A 25,904-nucleotide genomic window follows, 5' to 3' on the forward strand; every position below is an offset into this window, starting at 1 on the left:
TATGCGAAAACAAAAACCGAATATTTTCCCAAATTGGGAAAAACCCGGGAAAAACCCAAGAAATATTTTCCAGGGTTTTTGCCCATCACTAGCTAGGAAAAAAATATGGCCCAATTAATCGTCCTCTTATGATGCCTGCCTATAGGTTCACACCGAATCGTTCCTGAAATGCTAAGCTCTCGAACACCATAAAGATTTTCTACTGCCTACATGTGACTATCATGACACTGAACCATACCGTAGAGAGAGAGAGAGAAGGTTGCTTCGTAACTGAAGAGTATCAGTTGGAGAACTGCATGATCCTGTTCACAGCGCTAAAGAACCCAGTGTCTCAAAATCTACACGTGTCTACACAAGTCTACACAAATCTACACGTGTCTCAAAATCGGCTGGACCAAGATTTTGAACTCATAGAAGATGGTATGTATGCAGGTGTTTGTGGTGTAATGCAAGCCAAACAGTTATCCTGCTCCAACGCAAGTCATATACCATGCGTCGAATGCTCGTGGAAGTAACCTCTTCCAAGCATCGAAGCACTTCGTCTTCAAACTGCGGGGTTCGTATAAGGAGCGGAGCAAAATAGTCGATAATGTTGTATGTGAGGGTATCCTCCGTAAGCCGACGTTCTAGTCTGCAGAGATAGTACGTGGCGACACTAGAAAGTGTTAAAAGTGCTAGGCGTAAAGAAGCCGATTACGCCTTCCATCACGATGGGCTTAGCCATAAATTAATAACATTTGTGCATACTCAATATACGTGAACTCGGCTATTGCATCACATTAAGAGAGATTAATCGCTGCCCGGATCACAAAACACACTGTTTTAATGTAGGGAAGATGTAGTACACTGTTTTAATGTAGCACATTGTTTTAATGTACTAATAGGTGTATGCCATGTGGCATTGGCCATCAACGTGAACTTCATACACGACAGTTGGAAAGCCATGAGAAACCTATCTTTGCTTTATTAATTTGTTGCTCTTGCTTATAGATGAACGATCTAGTAACATGGGATACGAAGTCAGAACTAGGATTAGACAGATGAAGTACTCGGAAGATAAAACCGGTACGAATTGTTTATTAGAACATTATTCCAGCACATTTTCTTTGTTCCTACCATTCACAATAGTGTTGTATTGTCTAATTCTTTTCTCTATTAATGTGTAACGTCAAATACAACATACAAACGAACACACACACTCATATATATATATATATATATATATATATATATATATATATATATATATACATCAATTATGAGCAACGAATATGGAAAATTGTGGTTTTGGCTCAGCTTGTGATGCATGTGTGGAATGATGCGTGTCTGCGACACCTTTAATGATAAAGCAAACGCGTTTCAGTCTTTGTGCTTTCGACGTTTGCTATCTGCATTACCAGAAAGCTTCATTGAGAGAATTGAAAAATGCAAGAGGTACTTTGTGTGTTTGCCTGCTACTCGGTTAGTGTGTAGGTAGACCTTAAGCAGGGCTCCTACTCCTGCCGACTATCCTGACGGAAAATTTCCCTTATATTGGTCATTCCCAGCAGATAAATCCTGAGATACCTTCTGTAAGGTCAGCAGGGCCTTTGCTTTCCAACCGTTGTCCCTCATCTATTCCGAACTGAGCTTTCTATTTGTAATAGCAATAAATCAAAAGATAGAATGTAGCTACGACGTGTAGTTCTGGCTCCGATAGTGTGCCTAGGATATGAGTTAACGTGCTTGTTGGAGAACGAGTTCAAAGAACTGGTTAAGAAAGACGAGACAGAAGGCGATATGTTACAATTTTGAAACGAAGCTTCAGATTGTTTCACGTGTACGCTATGATCGAGTGGTAACCCTGGCTGCCTTCTAACCAAGATGTAATGGGTTCGCTTCCCACCTCTTTTGTCTGTAGCGTAGTGCTCTTAATGTCCGCCGCAGGTTCCCCTAGAGGTCTTTGCTTATGCAAAGACGATACGATTGAGTAGTATTGTGAGCTTCTATTACTTCTGTTTTCCTTTCTACTGGCCTCCGCTCTCCTCTGTAGTATACTCTTTTGTTTGGTCATATCTTCAGCATAGTTTCCTAGGACTCACGAACACGCGGTGAAAAATCCTTCAGACGTTCTAACGCTTTTTCACGTATTACTCCATGCAGTTTTGCGTTAGTTCAAACATTCAAACAACAAATGTTATTTCCACTCTAGGATGCCTCAGTGCTCAGAGTAATATACATATCGTGTACACGACAGGTTTGACAACACTTTAATTCAGGAGGTAGAACATACTATTTTGACGGTTCAACAACAAAGTGTTACGTAAAAAGCTCCGTACTTGTCGGTGGTACTACCAATGAAGAATACAACGTTTCATGCATTGATAACAAATTCATCTAAGCTTAAGTAATACACTGGTGTATCTGGTATGGTTGAAACGATTTTACAGGTTGTTATGCAATCAATTATATCACCCTTACAATTCTCCATTTGTATCTTTAATTTAGTTTCCGCATTCGACATGGTACCTTAATATTACACACTCTTTCCTTTCCAGCTCATTTTACAACGGTATGTTGTATGTGTTGTACTGTTGTACTATTATTTATCTGTACAGGTCTTAGAAAGACGATCAGAGGTGCGACAACGGAATATATTTTGTAAAAAAAAGAAAAGAAAAAGGAAATTGTAAAGATTGTTATGGCTCCTTAGTTACAGTAATGGAAAAATAAATAAGAGAGATTGTAGAGTGAAAGATTACGAAGTTCTCAGAAGAATTGATGTTCAAGAAATTAATGGTTTGTAATAGGAATATTAAACGAAGGTATAAATAAATAATATTTACGGTTTCAATGTTCTGTTATAGATATTGTGGCTCAAGAGATATTTATTAAGAAGCAGCAGTTACATAATTAAATGGTGCCTTCATACTGGGAGTTAGTGTATCGTTCCGAAGTAGAGTAACAACGAACACAATTGAGCCCAATATTTATGTTACTATACTAAGAAGTGGTAAACGAATAAACCGAGGTGTGTCGGAAACTGAAGGTGTCCAAGACAGACTTATGCAAAGTGGTAGTCCTGCTCCTGAAACCGTGACAGATCTTTTAAAGCAGATATCATGCCAAATGAACCAATTTCAACAGAATCAACAGGAGTTCCAGCAAAATATGGTGACTCCTCAGCATTTTGAGAAGCAGTTTGAGGAGTTCCAGCAAAATATGGTTACTCAACAACAATTTGAGGAATTCCAGAATGTAACCCATCAACAATTGGAGGACAACCTAAAGCAATTGCAACTTAAAATTGAGGAACGACTGGAAGATAAAATGGACCAATTACAATGCAAAATAGAAGGTCAATTGGAGGAACAAATTTCTACGAGATTGAAGAAGTATGACCAAAAGATTGGAACGAGTATCCCAAAATTATACTGAGATGCAGGATGTGGTTAAAGCAATGGAATCGGTAATTAACGAAAACACCTTTCACATTCGAGAAATTCGAGAGGATATGAATTGTTTACAAGAGTGGTACCATGCTACTAAGGAAGAGCATGACGGTGGACATAAACATCAGTCCCACAGTGGACATAGAAATCAGGCTGCGTATAACGGATTAGAACCAGTAATCCCTCATGATGGTGGACATAGAAATCAGGCTGCGAATAATGGATTAGAACCAGTAATCCCTCATGATGGTGGATATAGAAATCAGTTTCCTTTTAAGGAACCAGAACCAGTAACACCTCATCGAGTTTTGGAGGATAGTGAGTCTTCGGGATATAGTGAAGGAAGTACCGAAGTTGGAAGAAGAAAGAGATATTCATCCTGTAGGAATCCAAAATATTATGGTAAATATTTAAAATCCCATAATAATGACAAACCTTTGCGATTTAGCGAGGTAAAATCATTGACCAAATTTAGTGGTGGACCCGATGATATTCCTGCACGGGTATTTATCGAGAAGTTTGGGGACGAATGTGAATTAAAAGGAATAAAGGAGTCAAAATTCTTGAAGATACTTCCGCACGTCCTACAGCCTCCATGTTTAACGTGGTTCAAAGCAATCCGAAAAAATCTTCATGCTTATTCAGATTTTAAAGCTGCCCTTTTATCCAATTATGAAAACGAATTTATGCTTGCCAACAGAGATGCTTTATTACGTACCTCCGAAGCCACAAGAATGTCTCGGAATTTGTAGTATCGTCGTATAATGAATTAAAAGCTCTAAATCCTAATCATCCTGAATCGCGTATAATTGCTTCTATTCGCATCCTATTGCCGTTCCGATTGCAACAAATGTTAATGTCTGCACAATGTGTCAATTTTAGTCATATGGTCATGCTAGTGCAGAACTTTGAGAGTGAATATTTAATGCAGAAGAACAATAAAAATCCCAATAGAGGTCAGGGTAATGTTAGCCGCAATCATATTAACTATGCTCATGTTCGCAATCTAAGTGTACAGAATGGAAATAGCTCCAACACACAGAAAATGGCAATCGTCGTTTTAATGAACGAGCGTGTTATCTAAATAGTACCGGTAATTCAACTCAACCTAATGGTAGAAATGGTAATAGGATTTCAGAAATAATAACCGAAATTATAACCGTAATAACAATTACCATAATTTTGTACAAAATCGTTTTGCAAATGGCAGGAGTTTTGTAAATAGGAATCAAAATATGGTAACATCCTGTGAAAGACAAAGAAGTACTATAGATTGTGCTATCCAATGCTGCTTAAATGCGCCCTTTGAACGAATAACTTGAACCATTAAAAAGGCGTCCGACAGATTTGTATTAAATCGACCTTTGCTTACGTCTATGGTTAATGTGTTCTTTATTCAATTTATTATTAAAATGTACGTTAAAAATATATGTAATTTGTGAAATATTACGAAATGTCGATGAAACAAAGTTATGGTAGCCTACCGAAAATACTAGAAAGAAATGGATGGTCTTAGTCAAAAATGTAGTCCCTCCTGAGATCATAAGTAAAGTTAATATAAATAATGTCTAAAAGAGGGAACTTAATCTCAAATGAGATAAACACAGTATTTTATAGTTATATAATTTAGTTATTGTATTTCTCTTCATGTTATTTTATTTTCAACTATTTTTCTAGTGTAACAATAATTTTCTTCAATGTTAATGTATTCTATATTGTTTTATTACGTTCAAAACACTATGATTACTCCATAATCACTTTGTGTGTTCTATATGTATATTCACGTAAAATGTTTATTCCGTGTTTACATCCTAATAACGTTTTAATGTTCTGTTATTTAAAAGAAAAAATGGATTAATTTTAATAGAAAATATATTTATATTTAGCTCTTCGCAGTTATGCTAAATTTCATGAGTTAAACTATATACATATATTAAATATATCCCAATGAATGTACAAATAATTGTGGACCGTATTATTATAGTTATTTTTCTGTTGATGCACCTTGCTATTTATATTATAATGTGAGGCCAAAGAATATGCTTAATTATGCGATTAATATATGATATTGATATTAAATGTAATCTTATATATATACAAGGGTTGTTTAAAATGTGTATTCTTGTACAGTCCAGGATTCTTTTCATTTATTGTTAATAAATAAATGATGTCCATGTTCGTGACGCCAGATACAACGGTATGTTGTATGTGTTGTACTGTTGTACTATTATTTATCTGTACAGGTCTTAGAAAGACGATCAGAGGAGCGACAACGGATCATATTTTGTAAAAAAAAAAAAAAAGAAAAAGAAAATTGTAAAGATTATTATGGCTCCTTAGTTACAGTAATGGAAAAATAAATAAGAGAGGTTGTAGAGTGAAAGATTACGAAGTTCTCAGAAGAATTGATGTTCAAGAAATTAATGGTTTGTAATAGAAATATTAAACGAAGGTATAAATAAATAATATTTACGTTTCCATGTTCTGTTATAGATATTGTGGCTCAAGAGATATTTATTAAGAACCAGCAGTTACAATTTTGACCGATCTTTATATGCTACATAAGCTGAAAGACACTATTTCCTTTATGGAATCCCTTGAGCAATTTTTCTTTCGTTTTCAATTTGACATTGTTGGATAATACGCCTATAACTTCCTGCGTCCAATTCCACACTGACTTTATCACGGTCATTCGTTTTCGTGTTATAGCATGTCAAAATTTCCTGCTGCCAGTAAACGACGCCGTTTTCGACTTTTTGTCCATAAACTTTTTCTTTGTGGGATTACGGGCTAACCTGTATCTTTTTCTTGAATGTAAGACAATACAAAAAATATAAAAGTGACTTTAGTTCATATGTTGCAATAATGTACAAGGAAATAAAAACGCCTACTCCCTAAAAGTGTGCTTAGTTATATGGTTTTAGAGTGCACGGAACGTTTCCACTTTACATTTACTGTCGTAGAGAGGAGTATATGGTGAACGCATTATGAGATCATCAGTGAAATAGAGATGGTGAAATAGAGACTGTTTAGGGAAACAATGTGCTTGATTAGAAACGTAGAGGATGAACATACCTAGTGTTAGACGAATTTATTTTATGCTGTGGAAGAGGTTACTAAACAGAACCTAAAATTCACCGTGTTCAGAGTTCTCCACTGTGTTGGTATCTTTGCTGTACAGACTTCGTAGTTATCATCACAGACAGTATGGCTATTACATATGAGATGGAAGAGGTATTGTTCTCTTTTCGTAAGAGTCTCAAGAAGGATAGCAATTTTTTTGAAGCATTGTACAATGACTGTACTAAAGTGTAGAGTCTTTATAAAATTATACCTTTCTTTTTTTTAATTGACCAATAAACATCTCTTTCCGAATGATCTCTGTTGGCGAACACTAATTCACACGGTTCCGATCGCAAGTTAAAATATAGATTAATGTGATATATTGCTTTGATGTTATAAGAGACTTTAATTTGTAATCTAAAACAAGAATTATAAAAATAAAAACGTTCAGAGTTAATTGTTTTTAATTTCCTGACACATTTGAACTTCAAACAGACGTGGAGTGTTTGAAAAATAAAATGTTTTAGTTTTACGACTGTTGCGCTCTGTAGGCAGAAGGAGACAGTGCAGATGATAATGGATAAAATGGTAGAACGAATAAAGTGGGAGAAAAGGGAGTTATGCCGAGAAAATCCATGCATATGATATTCGTACACTACATAGTAAGGATCAAAATGGATGAAAGCTTTACCACTGAAATTGGGTCTAATTGAATTCTTAATGATGGGAATATCTTCGTTGAGCACGAAATCCTGGCCTACAGGTTTTACTTGGGTAATTGGACTAGATTTTTCTACTAATGTAAATTAAGCTTCACGTTAAACTAATATAACTTTAACAAATACCTCAAGTACATGCATGACATTTGACCTCACATTCCTCCCAAATGAATCCCTTGGCATCTGGTAAATTCCTTGAGGGAATACACATTCGTTCCGGCAACGTAGGAAAAATATGTCTATGCAGATTTAACAATAAAAAGTACTATGCTTTAGAATTTTAAACAAATATGTGTAAATAATAAATAAATTTTACACTTAAATGTAATTTATTATGTTTAGATTGATCTTAAGCTTTTCTATACCGATTTATGTTCCTATACGTTAATTTAACGTCTCTTAAATTTAACCTAAGTGAGTTAATGAAGGTTTAGAATTTGTAGCTTAGTTTTACTGAGCTGAATAGAATTAAATCTTTTAATTTTACCTCCAATATTCATACTCTGTTGGCTAAAGAAGATTGATGGATATTTGAAGTGATTTATTATAAAATAAATTGATGAATGACATTGTGAGAAGAAACGAGAATTTCGACCAAATGTCTCAAACGCAATGTTGTGGACAATGAGCTCACGTAGTCAGAGATCGAACCATGAATCGTTTGCAATGCAGAATTAAGACTTCTACTATTTATCCATGTGCCCCTGAAATTAAAATAAATTTAGTTATTTAACGGTGCTAACTTGAAAGAAAGTTTTTTTTTTGTAATTTCTTGGAAATACTAATTCCTCTGTACGCTATTTATTCCTATACAACAGCCATTTCCAGCTCGCTGGCAAATGACACAGGGACAAGGTCTTACAACTTGTGAAAAGCAGAAACATTATGAGGAAAGGGGAGAACGTATCAGGTAACAGGAAAAGAGTTAGCAGTGCATATGTAGTCATTCATGCACGAGTAGTACTAATCTTAAGCAGTTCTATCCATGTATTTTTATGCCTGTCACCACTTTGTTTTCTAAACGTAATGACACACGGCAGCTACATACACTTAAACTGAGTAGAAGATAAGCTATCTGTGATGTCACGGAGTACTCAATTCATATTGTTATTAGAAACCGTTAAATGGGAATTAGATAGAGCTTATTCATAGGTTGTTACTAAGTAGGAGGTACTCCCTGTTACGTCAATAGTTTGGATAGTTATAGTTTAGACGACTAATATGATGACTTTCCTAGAAGATCTGATGACAGATGTAGTTTAACTTTTAATATCTCAAGAGCCAGGAACACTTCTTATGAATTGTGCCATCTGACGGAGCAATTTCGTAACCTTTCCTCTTAAGATTTCTTGGATTTTTCCGATTCATTACTCTACCCTTCCGTATATTCTTGGCAAATTCTTTACATTGTTTCAACATCATGTATCTGGCCTGAGATGATGATAGCACCCAAGTACGCGAGCCCCTAAATATACGTTTTTCTCTTCCCACTCCAAACATTGAAATACATAAACAAACAGGATCAGTCTTCGCAAATTTATATATACTTCAACGCATCGTAATATCAGCGGAAAGGTGATCTTATAAATTGTATGCAGATTATCATGAACTAAATCAAAAATTTTGCGATAATCAGTATACAACTGACAGTTGCTTGTTAAAACTTTTGTCCTGCGTTGCTTTCCGATCCAGAATATTTTACAAAGATTGGGACGTAATGAAGAGCTTTTCACAATTTACCTTGAATTTGAATTTGATGTAGCTACACCAGACATTCGGACATGCACCATGGATTTTTCGCAAAAACAAAATCAAGTAGGAATATGCCAAAAAAATTAAAAAGCATTATCTGAGGCGTAACATTTGGGTTTAACCAAGAATATAATAGTAAATTAGATACTTATATATCGAATCTTAGTCTTCAAGTTTCTGTCGTCATAGAAGAACGGAAGCTAGAAGAGTAAAAAACAGTAATTTAGTATACTGACATCCTTCATAGCTCACTTTCAAAGCTTCGGAGTTATAATTTTGTTGTACCTTTCACTACATGGGTAGAGATAATTAAACTAAAATCAGAATCCAATTCATAGTGGAGTTCATCCTATAGTAAACGGTTTAGAAGAAGAATTAAGGTTTACAAGATTCTTCCAAAAATATTATCTGCCTTTTTATAGCGCATCTCCTCCGCGCACTTTAACTACAATATGTTAAATAAGTGCAATGCCGTATATCAGGAGTGCACCCACGTGGGTGTTAAATCGGGTACAAGCAGGCCCGTGCTGGAATGCTAACGAGGGCAGTGGACAAGTCTACCAAAAGGGCGCCCATACAAAGATGAATTCGTATTATATATATATATATATATATATATATATATATATATATGTGTGTGTGTGTGTATGTGTGTGTGTGTGTGTGTGTGCGTGTGTGTGTGGTGTAATTTAATCAATATAGTAAACGACGGGAGGTGATTCGTGTCCCCAACATAAAACGAAAACGAAGGGTATACACAAACTTGCGCATATAAATGCCTCAGAGCTACGACAACCCGAAAATTTTCGAAAAAGTGCAAAAACAACCATCTGAAGAATAAAATGTTGGATCCAAATCGGTCAAAAGGAAATTCCGTTTATTTTTATCCGTAGATTGAATTTGTGTACAATCGGATGTAGTACGGGGGCGATGCAATGATGACTCCCAAAGATAGTGGAGTTTTCCTTCGAGTATTTTATCAAACATTGAATAAGGAAAATGAATAATAACCAAGTACAATATTTCAAAAATCAAAAATAACAGCACATCGTTCAAATTAGAATACTTAGAATTCGAAAGAAAGAAAGATACAAATGTGTGATTGGTCTATTTTGTCTCAGCAAAGAATAAACTCTCGGAAGAAGAATTTAAATGGAAAGAAGTCTTTAACATATCACAGTTATATTTTATAGGCTAATGGTAACGGATGATAAATGAACAGATTCCTGCCCAAGTGAAGAGTCTATGAAAATGTAAAAAATAACTTTGATCCAGATTAGGTTTATAATGACTGTGCAGAAGACACTCAGGCGGCAAATATCATGTATGATGAACGAGAGTACAAATGATTCTTCATGTGACAACAGTGACTCCCAAAAATTATGTGAATAAAATTTGGGCGAACGTAAGCTGCATTAAAAGATTTCTTTCTCGTAATACGCAGACAAGCAATGAAACTTTGACGAAACACAAGCTGTTGCACGTGTTGCACAATGATACAAAGAAATGCAGTTTCAAACTACCGATTTATTTTGTTTCTTCCAAAGTAGGATAACTGTGAAATACTCAGAGGCACCTTGCAGTATTTGTGCAATGAAGTTTGTGTACACAAGACAGCTGTGAGGAATAACAGTTCACAGTCTGATACTGTCGACTTTGACCGCATTGCAAAGATGACATCGGCGAAGGAAATCTTTCCGCGTGCGGTCAAGCACACCTGTAATTTCGTGGATGACTGCCGCAACTATACTAACTCGAGCAACAAGTTCTTGGGCTGTCGTGGCTGAAAAAGTGTTTTATATATCCCCCCTCTAAAAAAGATAGAAATCTAGGGGCGTTAGGTATGGTGAACGAAGTGGTCATAACACAGGTCCTTCTCTCCCAAGTCTGGGAATGTTTTATTTAGATAGGTCTGCGTATTCCTGTCAAAATGTGAATGTGCTCTATCATTTTGGGATCACATCTGATGTCTTATGTTATAGACCACATGTTCTAACAATTTTGGGAGAACATTGCGTTAAAATAAAAGATGCGTATTCCTACAGAGGTGGGTCGGTAATAAATACAGTCCTAACACAAAATTATCCACCATACCTCACCGCACGCTAATCTCTGCTGCTGAACGTTCAATAGAGTGGAACGTGGATTTTTACGCCCAACACATGCCTACTGCTAGTTTCAGGGCCCTCTCTGATTATTCCCAGTAGTCTATATTCAAATTCAAAAGGGGAAATTGACGTAGGGGAAATTGAAAAGACCCTATCTCTCTGGAGGCGTGAAAAACTACAGGGAAATATACTCTCCTTTGAGGGCGACGATACGATATAAACGCGTCGCGTATGGGCTATTTCCCCTTGTCTCTCCATTAATAAGGTGCATATTGGCCAGCTCGTGGACAGGGTAATCTGCCAGTGCGCTGGCATATACATATTAACACAATCAATTTTGCTTCAACACTGATGTCTACACTTTTATACGACCGTGATCGACACAACCCTCTACCGTTGAACTCAACACTTCTTATTCTGTCATACAGCACTTCCATACGTAGCACCAGAGCATCCAGTGGCGTAACTAAAGGCTTGGGGGCCTTCCCTCAGACAGCGTGGAGTGGGGCCCGTTCTCTACGTCTCACTTCCCGATTTGGGGCCCCGTGATGGCTTGTCCCCCGCAATGCGTGGTCTGCGGGACATTATTTACGCCTCTGAGAGCATCAGACTATGTATATCATTCACAAGTTGCGTAGATGCCTAGTACAACATAGTTACGCTAATTGACGCCATTCCACAACAAAACTGCAAGACAGCCTTTAGCGAGCCACTGGCAATTGGCACACAAAGGACGGTTTTCCGTAGTGTGCGGCCAAAGCATCATGCCCTTAGTCAAAGTACTATGAGCTATGTACGTACTGCTATGTGTTCGCAAAAGTGCCACATTTCTTTCTTCCGTGTCGGTATTACATCCAGCTGCAACGTACATTAGAGCACCGAAAAAGGATTTCCCCCATTTTTTGAACGTAATTCCTACGAGCTAGCTTCTAGGAAATTTCTTCAAGCAGTGACAAAATCAAAATATAAGTGAGCTACACTAGGACGCTATTTTGGTATATTCACAATAGCAATGTAATTTTTCATAGTTTAGTGGTAAGGGGCGGTTTCCCAACTTCAAGGGAGCGGAAAAGCTCCTCGAAAGTATCCCTGGAAGAAGATTCGCCTCAGGGATAAATCAAGTGTACTGTTCCAGCCCATTTCTTTGTATATTTATGCAATGTTTCAACATGTCGTGTTTTGTCCATTTTTAATGCTTCTGTGCAGAGAATTACTCTATTCAACGGAATTACATATTATGGGGAGGAAATCCTCTATTGCAGCTTACTTTTGCCCAATATGTATTCACGCAATGTTTGGTAATCCCTGTGTCATAAAAAGAGTCCCTTGGACACTCGTTCATCACATACAATTTTTGTATTTTTGGATACTGCATGTTATGCTTTTTTACATGCCGACTGACTGCCCTATCCACAGTCGTTTTAAACCTAATTTTGATCAGAGTTATTTTCCTATTTTCACACACTCGCAACTTGGACAGGAAGCCATTCATTTATCATCCGTCATCATTAGAATAGAAGATTTAATTGTGATACATTAAACACTTTGTTTCATTTAAATTCTTCCTCCGAGAGTTTATACTGCATTGAGACAAAATACATCACTCATATATGTGTATCTCTCTTTTTCTCGAATTCTAAGTGTTCTTGTAACTTGAAAGATGTACTATTATCTTTGTTGTAATCTTATACTTGATTATTGTTCATTTCCCTCATTCAAGGTTTCATAAAATACTCGAAAAAATATTCCACTTTATTTGGGGGTCATCCTTACTATATCCTATTGTGCACTAACAGAAGCTATGACTAAAAATTATGGATATTCTCTTTTACTCGACTAAGATCCGATGTTTTGTTCTCAAATTATAGCTGTTTTTACATTTTTCCGACAAATTTTTGTGTAATCAAGGCTCCTCCGAAAGGAGGCATTTTTGCACCCAGGTTGGTGTACACTTTTCGTTTTATCTCGCTGTCAGGAATCACCTCCCGACGATTGTTATTTTAATTAAGTTTCACCCTGTATATATACGGGCCCCACTTTATGTATTAAATAGCTAAACTGTGAAAATGTCTTTACTAAAGAAACATTTTCTAGTTCTTGTAATAATTTTTTTGTCAAAGAAAATGAAGCTAACTATATACCAATAAATCAATATAGCTATATTTTATAAATACAATAGGCACTGTTTATTCAAATACTCCTTTAAGACACGTAGGAACAATCAAGTTTGTAAATTAAAAATTAAAAAAAAACTTGAATTGTTTAAACTACACTACATCGATTGCGCTTACCTTCTGAAAGTTTCTTTTTTTTGCAATAAATAAGTAGCCACAAGAAAAACTCCTATATTATCTTACGAAACAGACGTACACGTTAATTGCTTTACTGGCTTTATTCATATATTTTGAAAAGTGATCGTACTCTTCACCATTTCTCTGCCAATAGCAACTGTATGAATGTATAATACAAAACTGATATACAGAAGATTTTTTTAAATATTTATAATGTGATATTTCGCAGTCTGTCTTTTATAAGGGCGTACTTTATCCTTCACAGATTCTTTACTGACAGCCAGTATATGAATTTACTATACAAACCTGGTATACGGAACAACTAAAACTACTTATCTATAATGTGATGTTTCGCAGGGTGCTCGCTCTACGCGCAGAGCACGCTGTACCTTTCACGCTTTTTTTATCAACAGTAACAGTATGTATTTATTGTACAGAACTGTGCTATACAGAAGAATAAATAAAACCGTTTTACTTTGATGTGGGTCTGCAAGGGCGCCTTACGTAAAGGGCGCACTGTACCCTTCACGGGTTCTTTACCAACAGTAATACGCTATAGTGCGTATTGTACAGAACTGTGTCATACAGAAGAATAAATAAAACCGTTTATTTTTGATGTGGTTTTGCAAGAACGCCTTATGTAAAGAGCGCACTGTACTTATCACGGGTTCTTTACCAATAGCTTTATTATTTTTAAAAATAAACTTGTATAATTTTTTTATAATGTCATGTTTCGGAGGGCGCACCGAGACATGTCCCTGTGTCCCGGTGGGCCAGCACGGGCCTGGGTCCAAGTAACCCTGTTTCATGAAAAGTTCGTCATACATTTCTGCAGTTTTCAAGCAAAACTATGCATTCAAATTACTATTATATTTTTAGCAAAGAAATAATTGATGTTCCCTGAAGATTTTATCATGCCCTACAACTGCATTCTTTCTTTTCTTTAAAAAAACTATCTAGTTATGTTTTTTCTTCTGAGAACGTAGGTGGCAGTTCTTAACATTTATTTATCGTCTTTTGGAACAAAATCTGTTATATTCTATATAGTAGTGTCTGGAGTTGTTGTAGGGTACTGTTGTTGTATTGAGACACGTTCAACAGTATGGATTCGGGTGAGTGCACATCAAAAGTAACAGATGGTCAATGTCGAAAAATCTTTTTTTTTTTGTATCAATGGCCACGGAAGTGTATATCGGTTGAAATCTACAATTCGATTTTTTTAAAGATCAACATAGTATCTTTCCTCTATTCGTCACTCGAAAATAAAACCAAAATATAATAAAATAAAATAAAAATAAGTACGGTAGTGTCTTTAAGGTTATTAGATTCGTGTCGATCTGCCCCATTGTGGCCTTGTTTTATTTATTCTATTTAGCATTTATTTCTATTTTAACGTCCCATAGTTGACAGAATTAGCGTAAGAAGGACACATAATAATAAACTATGTTTCGAGTAAACGGAAAGAAAAGTGATAACTCTTTATGCTCTCAATGTTATTAAGTTGGCAATAAACCGCATAGAAGATATGCCCTTTGTAAAATGTAATTTCCGGATAACATAGTGTTGCACTTGTCTACTAATGAGCAATACATATAAATGTGCAGTATTTTTATGTGCTCTTTTTACGCAGAACACTTTTCTAGTATAAAGCATATAATTGAAAGCCATATTAAAATTTGAGAAACTATCTCTTTCTCAAAGTGTATTCAAACTGAAACTTATAGAAATAGAGATATCAGACGAACGATATATTAATATCGTCCAGTTGTAAAAATCGAAATAAACATTCAACATCATTAATTTTATTTGATTCACTCCAAAGTAAGGACACTATAGTTCATACGATAGGAAAATCTTGAATCTTCTGAACAGGTCCCCAATAAATAAACAAATCATAATGTCAAAGATAACTTTAAGGACAAATCAACGCACAATCTGTAATGATTTCATGATAACATATTCCATTAAAGTAACGGATCCCTTCATGTTTAAGACAAGTTTTTAAACAAATTGTTCATGAAAGGCTCACAGTCAGTAAAAGATTGCGTTAATAGCACCTTCAGAAGGTGATGGAGTTTTCCTACACATTACAGTTAGATAAGGCTTTGAATAACCAATCATCTTCTTTTGTCATTCTTCTTTCTGATTACAACAAAATTCCGGTCGCACTGGGAAAAAACATGCTTTCTGACCGCATACAATTGAAGTACATCCTTTTTTTATAAATTCTAGCAAACAAAGAGTAAACTCCGGCATCCGAAAATTTCTGCTTTAACCACCTATAGCTTCAGAAAGCAAAACTATCGTAAAAATATCAAGAACCTTCTGAAGTTGGGTTAACACAGAGTCATGCAAAAACGTCTAAGAGAGATTGGATGATTTAACCTGACATATTCCGTAACTGTATAGCAGTAACTTGAGTTATCATTAAATACGTGTATATTAAAGCAATAAAAACAGAATTTCATTTTATAAAATTGGTTATCGTAATATAGTTTGGGGATGCTGGAGTTTGCGAATAGTGAAATTCGAATGTGGATACTTGATAGGTATGATCTATACTTTTAGAAGCGTCATGAATTCCCTTTCGTTCTGCTGTGTTTCTTGTATGTAGTTCATAATAAAGGTTTGTAAAAATCATTAAATCAGATTTTTATTTCTTTTTGCATTTTTTATAAAAATCACAAACAACCGTTCTGGATTTCCATATACTAAATACAAATATTGACTTGAAATATTCAGAGTGGGTTTATAAAACATTTTTAAGTTAGTTTTCCTTTGTACTTCTCCTTAAAAATGGAATGAAAAATTCAATGTTCAACATGCAGTTATCAAAATACGATAGGTTACTTTCGGCTTGACAATAGTGAATTACTTCATGCAGAATGGACTTCAAGTGCTCCCCTATTAGAGACAATAAATTTTAAGAAATATTTTTAGGCCTGTTTAGATGAGATCCACGTTTCTACCCAAAAGACTGATTCGAAAATTGTTTACTGTGAACAACGCGTACATTTCCTATGGATATTCTCATTTCCTCCCACCTTTTATTTCCCACCAATTCTTCCACTATCATTCACTTGTCTTAATCATCGTCTACCTTGGTGTAAAGAGCATAATCCTGGGACCTTAAACTGAAATCTATCATAATACGAGGGCTATCCAGAAAGTAGATTACGTTTTGGAATAAAAAATCAACAAAGTATAGGAAACAAATTTTATTATATACAGATGAAAGCCACACACAAATACTACTTTTCGACATAGTCACCATTCAAATTAAGGCATTTATCGTAGCGATGTACGAGCTTGGAAATTCCTTCGTCGAAAAATTCGGCCGCCTGCGACTTCAACCACTTCGTTACCTCTTCTTGCAGCTGTTCGTCGTCATCAAAACGCTGCATAGCCAGTCACTTCTTCATTGCTGGGAATAGGTGGAAGTCGCTCGGTGCCAGGTCGGGACTGTACGGCGGATGAGGAAACAACTCCCACTGAAAAGATTCAAGAACTTCACGCGTGACATTTGCCGTGTGGGGCCGGGCGTTGTCGTGAATCAACAAGATCTTAGAGCTCAACATTCCTCTGCGCTTGTTTTGAATTGCTCTTCTGAGGTTTTGCAGAGTTTGGCAATACCTTTGAGCGTTTATTGTAGTGCCTCTTTCCAGGAAGTCCACCAAAATCACACCTTTTCTGTCCCAAAAAACAGTCGCCATCATCTTCCTTGCCGACATTGTTTGCATGCATTTCTTGGGTTTTTGGGGAGAACCTGTGTGCCCCCACTGCATTGATTGCAATTTCGTTTCACAGTTCACGTGTTTCACCCATGTTTCGTCACCAGTAACGATGCGATCGAGTAAAGAGTCACCATCCTTATTGTAGGCGTCCAAAAAGTGCAACGCTGCAGCCATTCGCTGATTTTTGTGGTCCTCTGTCAAGATTTTTGGAATCCATCTTGCACAAAACTTGTGGTAACCAAGCTTTTCGCTGATGATTTCGTGCAACAAACTTCGCGAAATTTGTGGAAAACTCAAAGAAAGTTCCGTTATTGTGAACTTTCGATTTTCACGGACTTTAACATCGACTTTTTCGACAAGTTCGGCAGTCACTTTGCTGGGTCTCCCACTTCGATCTTCGTCGTGAACATTGGTTCGGCCATTTTTAAATCTTATGACCCACTGTCGCACTGCACCTTCAGTGATAATGTTGTCCCCATACACTTCACACAGCTGCCGATAGATTTCTATCGGTTTACAGTTTTTTGCTGTCAGAAACCTTATTACTGCACGCACCTCGCGGTATTTTCAATTAACGCAGACATTTCAAACCGTCACAGTATCTTAACGGAGCACAGCACGAAGCTCTCACTAGCACGGCTAGATGCCGACTGAGCTGCGCAACGCTCTGACCCCAAGATGGCCGCGCTAGCCCCGCCCCTAGCGGACACAGACGAAAACGTAATCTACTTTCTGGATAGCCCTCGTATTTCAGTTTTGTCTCTGCTTCGGTACGTTTCGCGCGCAATGCAAGTCTAAAATTAAAGCATTTCATTTAGCTGTACGAGTAGCTAGTGGCTAAATTTTTCTGCGCTTTGGAGTGAGTTCGATCACAACGCAATGTACAGTTGCCAGCGTCAAGGTTCGACTGAAGCAATATATTTCGGTATGATACGATCTGTGTATATGACATCGTCGATTTCAAAAGGTGTACTACCCTCATTTTAAAGATATTGACACGAAATTGGCGCCACTGAACAATTATACACTGGGAAAGCAAGAATATTCAATCTGCTTAAAATGGTGACGTAAGGGTTGGCCACCTTAATTATGCTCCAAAGCTAATTAATGAAATTGTTAAATAAAGAAAGTTGGGGTTGTAGTAAAACGTGAGAACTTAAAGTAAATGCTCATAAATGGCGTTTGTTTACACAAAACTCACTTCACGAAAGCTGACATCGAATCTTGACTACCAGAAAGAAAGTAAATGAACCACGGAGACTCTACTACGTTTTACATTGTATACTTTCTCTGAGGCATTGCATCCGTATAATTAGGATAATAATAACTGGGAAATTATAATTGTAATTATTTATTGTAATTATTGTATTTATTGTAAGTATTTGTAATTATTGTTTAATCTGTTTATCTGCACCGTTTAACTATTCTCTATTAAATTAATTTAATTTCTATTTTTATAATGGTTGTGAAAACTGTGTATAGTAATGTTTTAAAACCACCTTTTCAACTTGGCTTTACTTACCCAGCACCAGATAAAAAGCCTATATGTTATTTCCTAAGGTTCCGTCACTGAGAAGCAACAGAAACCAAAATTCAAAAATTTCATATATTTATACCTGTTTCTTTTCAAAAAACCCGGAAAAATCAAATCTGCACTTCGAAACCGTGGTAATATAATGCTGAGGTATTCTTTTCTATGTGGCCAGAAAGCGTTTAACTACGTCAGAAACCAAAGCACTTATTTTATTCTGTATTAAGCTAAATACTGTAGTTGAGAAACATAATGGCTTACAAAATGTGTTTACATCTTTTTTTTGATGACATTGCAATGCTCCTAATCATGTCAAAAGTTTATAATAGTGCATGACGAGATATCTAGTGAAGAAATTTAATATAAAAAGAATCGTGTTATTTGTGTATGATTAAGGATATTATAAGGGTAAAATGTGTATAAGGCTTTTATCCTCAGGTGCGCACTCTAAATGTTAGTTTTATCGGGCTCCGAAGTTTAGTGAGAGGGAGGGAGAACCAATATTGGAAGTCACTACTTCTATGTAATATTAGACCGGTATTATTCTGCATCCGAAATTATGATTAATTGTTAAGTATTGTCACCGACATACAGTGGCGTATTAAGGGGGGCTTCCAGGGTTTTCCCCCCGAAATCTTACTTACTATAGTAAAGTATATGAAGTATCTTGCAGAATTTTCACATTTTCAGGCAAAGCCCCTCCCCGAAAGTTAGTAAAGCCCCCCGAAACCAATTCGTAAATTCGCCACTGCCGACATATATATTCTCATTAAAAGTATAGAACTTGATTGTTTTTTTTATAAGAGAGGGTTAGCGATGAAGCATCAAATCAAATCCTTTATCTACTAAATATGTATAGATGCATTCAGGAAAAAGTGAATCTGAAAAGTTCGGGGGACGGATGATTCACGCCGTTTCTCCTGCCTGTCTTTCTTAACTTTAATTTTTTAGGAAGTGGGCGGACGTCAGAGATAGTTTTTTGGAAGTAGGGTAATGGCATCTTTCGCATACCCACTCACTTTTACCACCTGGTTGTATTAAGAAAGTATACACTATACGTTGAGTTACGAAGTTTTGGGGGAGGGTCCTGTCCCGGTGAATCACATGAAGAGTGCCTCCCTTATACCCAATTAACATTTTCCTACTTCAGCGTATGTGCATCTTAAATAGCGATGTAATGGAAGGTATGGAATTGGGTAATGCTATATATATTTCAAACTGTCGAGCGTTGAGCGTATACATTTCAAAATTGTAGTAATGTATCACTGAGTATATTTGAAACATTATGAAAATCAAAACAGGTAATTACGTTTTTATATCCAACAATATTTCAGTTTCAAACATACATTTTAAGATGTGGCAATGCAGCATAGGATGTTATGCGTTTGAGATATATTTTATATACGATGAATGCACTTTCATTTTGGTGTGCTGCTGGATTGCATCCAATTTGTCTGCCCTTTATATTCTGACGTATCATTTTGTGTAACTCAATAAATTCTAGCAATTGAAATATATTTAATTTTCTTATAAAATAATAAAATAATAATTGTGACAGTTTCGGATATTTAACATATCCTTCTTCAGATACTTTTACACCGCTGAACAGTTTAAATTTGTTTTCAACAATAGAAAAAATATAATATATTGTAATTGCCATTGCATAAATATATACAGTATAGATTTGAAAAGAATATCGTAACATTTAGAAATATTTCAACACTACATTTGGGTAATTACACATAGGCTATACAAACGAAAAACAGTTACATTAGAAAGAAAAGAAAATCTTATGATAATTGTAAATGCACAAATCAGTCCCATTATTTGATTTAAAAACACTTCGCTTAAAAACTGAAATTACTCAAAATCCACTTCTGTTTTTCCAACACTACACTACCCAGACACACACACAAATGACAAAGAACTGCATTAAAAAGATCTGGAAACTTCCGAATTCTTCTTGTGTGGGTTATCTGATTGAGCATGTGACATATAGCACTATTATCTCATGTTACGCAAAGATCATTAATCTTCTTCTTTTTTTTTTACATGTTATTGTGATAAGCCTCGCAACAGCATCCTCAAACCTTCGCCGAGATTACAGACAAAAGATCTCCTCCAGTTCCTTACCAGAGGGTAGCGTTCCCAAAACTGATGCAACGTTCCCTCTTTGTACTGCAATGCTGATGCGTTGCAGTAGAAAAGAGGTTGCTCTAGCATCTCCTGACGATAAAGAAATGCGGTGACCAACTTCTTTTATAAAGGTAAGGCCTTCGGGACCCCATGAACCACCCGATTCAATAGCTATAGCGACAAAATGATATTTGTCGAGTAAATTGCTATACTTCCTGCGTTTTCCTGTTTCTCGGCGAGCAGCCACGTTGCCAGCTTGTGCTGAGGAAGAATGTAAATTTGAAGGGGCAAAGGTGTCGGAACAAGTAAAATCCCATAGAAGTGCTTTTCCTTTCTTCCACGGTATTAGGGTCATACCATCTGGCCTCTTGCCGTCTGCACGACTGCATCCCAACGGTTCACATATAGAAGGAACGCCTGCTGAAATTAGTGCCCTCATGATAATGTCGTTGACGCTGGAGTGGCGTGAATGTCTGTCCGCACTATTGGCACAGGAGAGTCCATGAAGGCCCCTCTTGTCTACGACACTTCTACAGGCAGGACATCTGTGTTGCTCGCAAACATCTGCTCCCAAACGCAGTGCACTGGCAATTCGAAAACTGTCATTGGGAAGATGTAATCCTAAAGAAGGTGACGGGATAGCATGAAGCCAAGCGCCTGCTTCTGGAGATGATGTAGCTAGAAGTCTGGCTTTATCTTCTGGGTTATCGGATGACTGAAGTAGAGCTGAAAAGTGATGACTTATAAGAGGATCGTCTCAAGAGGATTGTAGTCCTCTCTTATCAAGGTCAGGTGGATCTGATGCCACTATAGATGACCACTTAGCAATGCTGTCGTTGACATCCGAATCCGATACTAGGATAAGATCTTGTTGGAGAATGGTCTCGATCAATGGCTTAGCGTCATAGAATGAAGACAGAAAGGATGAAATAACCAGATCCATGGCGCGGTAAATGCCGAGACCTCCGTGGTTAACAGGAAGGGACGCCTGCAACCAAGAGTTATTGTTGAGTGAACAATGAGTGAGGATAGATTCTAGACCGGTTTTCAAGGTGTTGTCATAGCATTCCAGTAGATCAGCATCCCGCCAAGAAGGAGCACAGCGAAGAAAATATAGCAGCCTTGGCATGGACAATGAGGCACGTAGTAGGTAAAAGGCAGAGTGAGCTGAAGTCAAGGAAAGACGTGTAAAGAAGAATTCTAATTTAGAAATTTTGTCTTTTAATATTGTTCGTCTTGCCTCATTAGATAATGCTGCTCCTAATAAGCTGGCGTCATCTGTCGAAATTCTTTGAATCCCAGGCGCGGCTTCGTCAAACAGCTTGAAGAGATTATTAGACTGCTCATTGGAAACTCCGAGAAAGCTGACCTCACATTTGGAGAAATTCATTTGCAATCCGATCTCCTTAGCCCGTCTACGGATCATTTCTAATGTCTCTAGTACTGTATCCTTGTCTCCAGCTATAGTCCCGTCATCCAAATACCATATGTTCAGTTCTGTATTGATACTATTAACGATGGATTGTAAAGTTAGTGCGAACAAACCAGGTCCAAGAGGGTCGCCTTGTTGTATGCCACGCTGAGAGAGGATTATTTCATCTCCTAAGTATAAGTTGCTCGGTTGCGAGTAGCACTGATGTACGTATCGATAAATTGATGGAAAACTGTTTTTTACCTGTATGAGCATAGAGTCACGATTCAACTCGTTAAATGCGTTTCCGAAGTCTATTTTCAGAAACACTTTCTCCTGCTGGTGTGGAAAAGAGTAATTTTCTAGTTAGTTATATGCATTTCAGTGTATAAAGAGCAATTTTATATAAAAATGTGCCATAGGGGCAGAGGGAGGGCATGTGCTCATTTGAGTAAACTAGTATTACAAGCCAGGTATCAATAAATATTTAGTTTGTTGGTTTTGAAGCAAAGTTATTTATTTGAACATCATTCGTGATTCATTCAGTATGAGTATAATTACTTATGTGAATTTAGTTGAATTCACTGCATACCATAAAGACTTTTTGCGATTGTTTAGTGAAAAATCAAAGGTTAGTGGCAAAAATATTGTTACAGTCTTTACAACAAATTATACTATAATTTTGTGATGTATCTTAACAAAATAAGAAATAAAAGAATGTACTAGTTGTATATTTTTACCTTCAGTATCTTATAAGATAAAGTGCTAACATAATAATGTGCATTCAATGTTTCATTAGAACAATCATGCATTTTACATCTCGAGAATAACTTTACATTTGCCATGTGTAATACTATCTAGCATGCACTGTTGTTTTCATAACATATAACCTTGCAAACCCGGTGAATGGATTTACTTGGTGTGGAACGCAAGAAAAGAACTTCTATTTTGCAAACAAAGGAAAGCTACGCTGTTTCTGCATCTAATCCTTGTTCTTTTTTTTTTGCATTTTTCAAACCTACATCGATATTGTGATTTATACAGTAACATGCTCTGGCTAGTAATTTACTGATCATACCTTACATGATATTGAGGCATAGTCATATCATTTTGTTCTCTTTTTTCACAGAAACCACATTACTGTTATTGTTGCTTGGCCTGCCAACTTTAGGACTGTCACACTTTCTGGTCAGACGCTATATTAGCAATGTCTGATCTAAATTCTTAGCAGATCAAAATCGTCCTTCTTGGTGTACCTGCAAGCTTGCAATCTATTTTATTCAAAATACAACAGCAAAATCCAAGAAATGAGTGTATACTCTTAGTAAATTTTTTTGTCTTAATGGAGATTCTGTAGTACGAAATCAATCTATCTTGCAAATCTACACCCCAGTTTTCTCATTATAATGTTTACTACAGAAGGCCTAGTAACACAAACATGATACTTATCTTCTTTGCTGTATCTTAGGACTTCATCTTGTAGTAAACTACCAAAAACCGTAGATAACAAGAGAAGACTTTTATTGCTCTTCCATTTAACTATAACTATTTTACCATCACTTCTACATACGACATCACCTCGCCTCTTACCATTTCTTTATCACTCTTCAGATTTTTAAATGCTCTTCCTGTTCTATTTCGCATTACTGTACCAATACAATATGCATTTGCCTCCAGCACTTTTTCAGCAGTGGACACACTAGTAAAGAATTTGTCAGTATAAACAAATTTTATGGAATCCATTGGTTCAACTAAGTTTTTACAGCAGCTCCTCCTACTTCATAGACTTTCACTAACTCTTCAGGATATGTATTTTACCTTGATATTTCAAAAGTTTAAAATCAAACCATCACACGCTGTTAGAGCAATTTTTTAATCTCCAAGAATTGGGCTTAGAAGGAACATACTGCTTCAAACCTTGAGTTATTTTCTGTCCTGAAAAAAAAGTACAATTTGTTCGTCGATAACAACGGACTTCTGTTTGTGGCAGCAGGTTACAACCATGTTGTATCTCATCAACTATTGGCTTCACTTTCCAAATTTTGTCTGGTGATTCGGACACATGAGATAAGTTATGTACAAAACGGACCATATTTATTTCTATATGCAATTAAAAGAAAACAAACTTAAAATAGCTTTTGAAAGATAAAAAATATTTTGCAATATGTAAAGTACTCAAATGAGTACAGGGGAATAATATGTATACATAAGACCCGAAGAACTCACCTGAGTACGTGATAATCTTTACTAAGTTCTGAAATGTACAGAACGTCCAAATCACGAGTAATGATTTTATATCAAGAAGTTTCTATTAAACTACAAGAAAATAATTTTTTATACCATACCGAAGGTAAATCCAATAATATACTCACGTTTTTTTGTCAGGACTTTCAATCCTTTCCTCTCCTGCTGCAGCCATACTTTTGAATCTAACACTGTATACTCAATGCTTCTATCTGATGGACCCAGAGTGCACTAAATTTGTTCTCAAATGAGTACTTGAGAAGCAAAAGGTTTAAGGGTGTGATTGAAATGAAACGACATATATTTACGTAATATTAAAATGAATGTACTCAAATGAGTACTGGATAGTGATGGGTAAATTCCCGGGAAGATATTTTTCGGGAATATTCCCTGTGAATATTCCCGGGAAGATTCCCAAAATGGAAATTGTTCCGGGAATTTATATACATTAAAAGAAAATTGCATTCTATTACTATATTATGATTTCAAAGTTAAATTTGTTTTTTTTTATCACAGTATATTATTACAGTTGTCTCCAGAGGATTCATTAAAATGTATATTCTGAACTGTACTATGTTACTTTATTAATATTTTATTATATTTAGAGAGTACGCATAAATGTATATTTACTTAGAATTCTAAGAAAGTAAATATGTGTAAAAAATGGTATAGTAAATCCACATATTTTTACACCGCTAAAACGTTTAAATTTATAAGTAAGTGGATTTTCTAAACTTCACTCTACTACTGATATTATAAACATATTAATGTTTTAAATATTATAAACAAATTAGATTGGGTTACTACCAGAAGATACATGGCTCAGCAATTTATCAACATTTGCGCATACATACTTCTGTTTACAAAATTTGCAAGATATTGACTTATCTTTATAATTTTACACGTAACATTGCCACACATGGTCTTTCTTCCTGATTATTTCTCGAAATTCCATGCGTTAATTCACATGTAATAGAAGTCCGAGTACCTCTTCAGAAGCTGAAGACTTCTGACAGGAGACAGATCGATGTCTATTACTGAATATGGTTCGGGTCGTATTAATTGTACTTCATCTCTATTTCTACATAATTTCTATTTTACTTTACAAATTGGTTCCTTTTCAGCATTTGTAAATTAGTAATTTGCTACTTTTTAGTGCAAATGGGATTGGAACAAATAAATCATATTATTAATTATATAAAGTACACTCAACGAATTTTATTTTTTTTAACCTCCAAGTTATTTAAAGTCTAGAAGTAGGGCCTAAATCATAATAAATGAAAGTAAAGTAATTAGTCATACGTTTCTTATAATTTCGAAGATAACATAAATAAATGGGAATAAATTCCTTCCCAGGAATTTTTTTGCCAGAGAAAAAACCCTGGAATACGTATTCCCATTTTTTTTTCCTTCACACCGGGAATATTCGCACTGCCCATCACTAGTTCAGGGTTTGTTAATAGTACTTCATTTCTATTTCTAAT

The sequence above is a fragment of the Thermobia domestica genome, chromosome 15, assembly GCF_964235325.1.
Source record: "Thermobia domestica chromosome 15, izTheDome1.hap1.1, whole genome shotgun sequence".
Taxonomy (NCBI): domain Eukaryota; kingdom Metazoa; phylum Arthropoda; class Insecta; order Zygentoma; family Lepismatidae; genus Thermobia; species Thermobia domestica.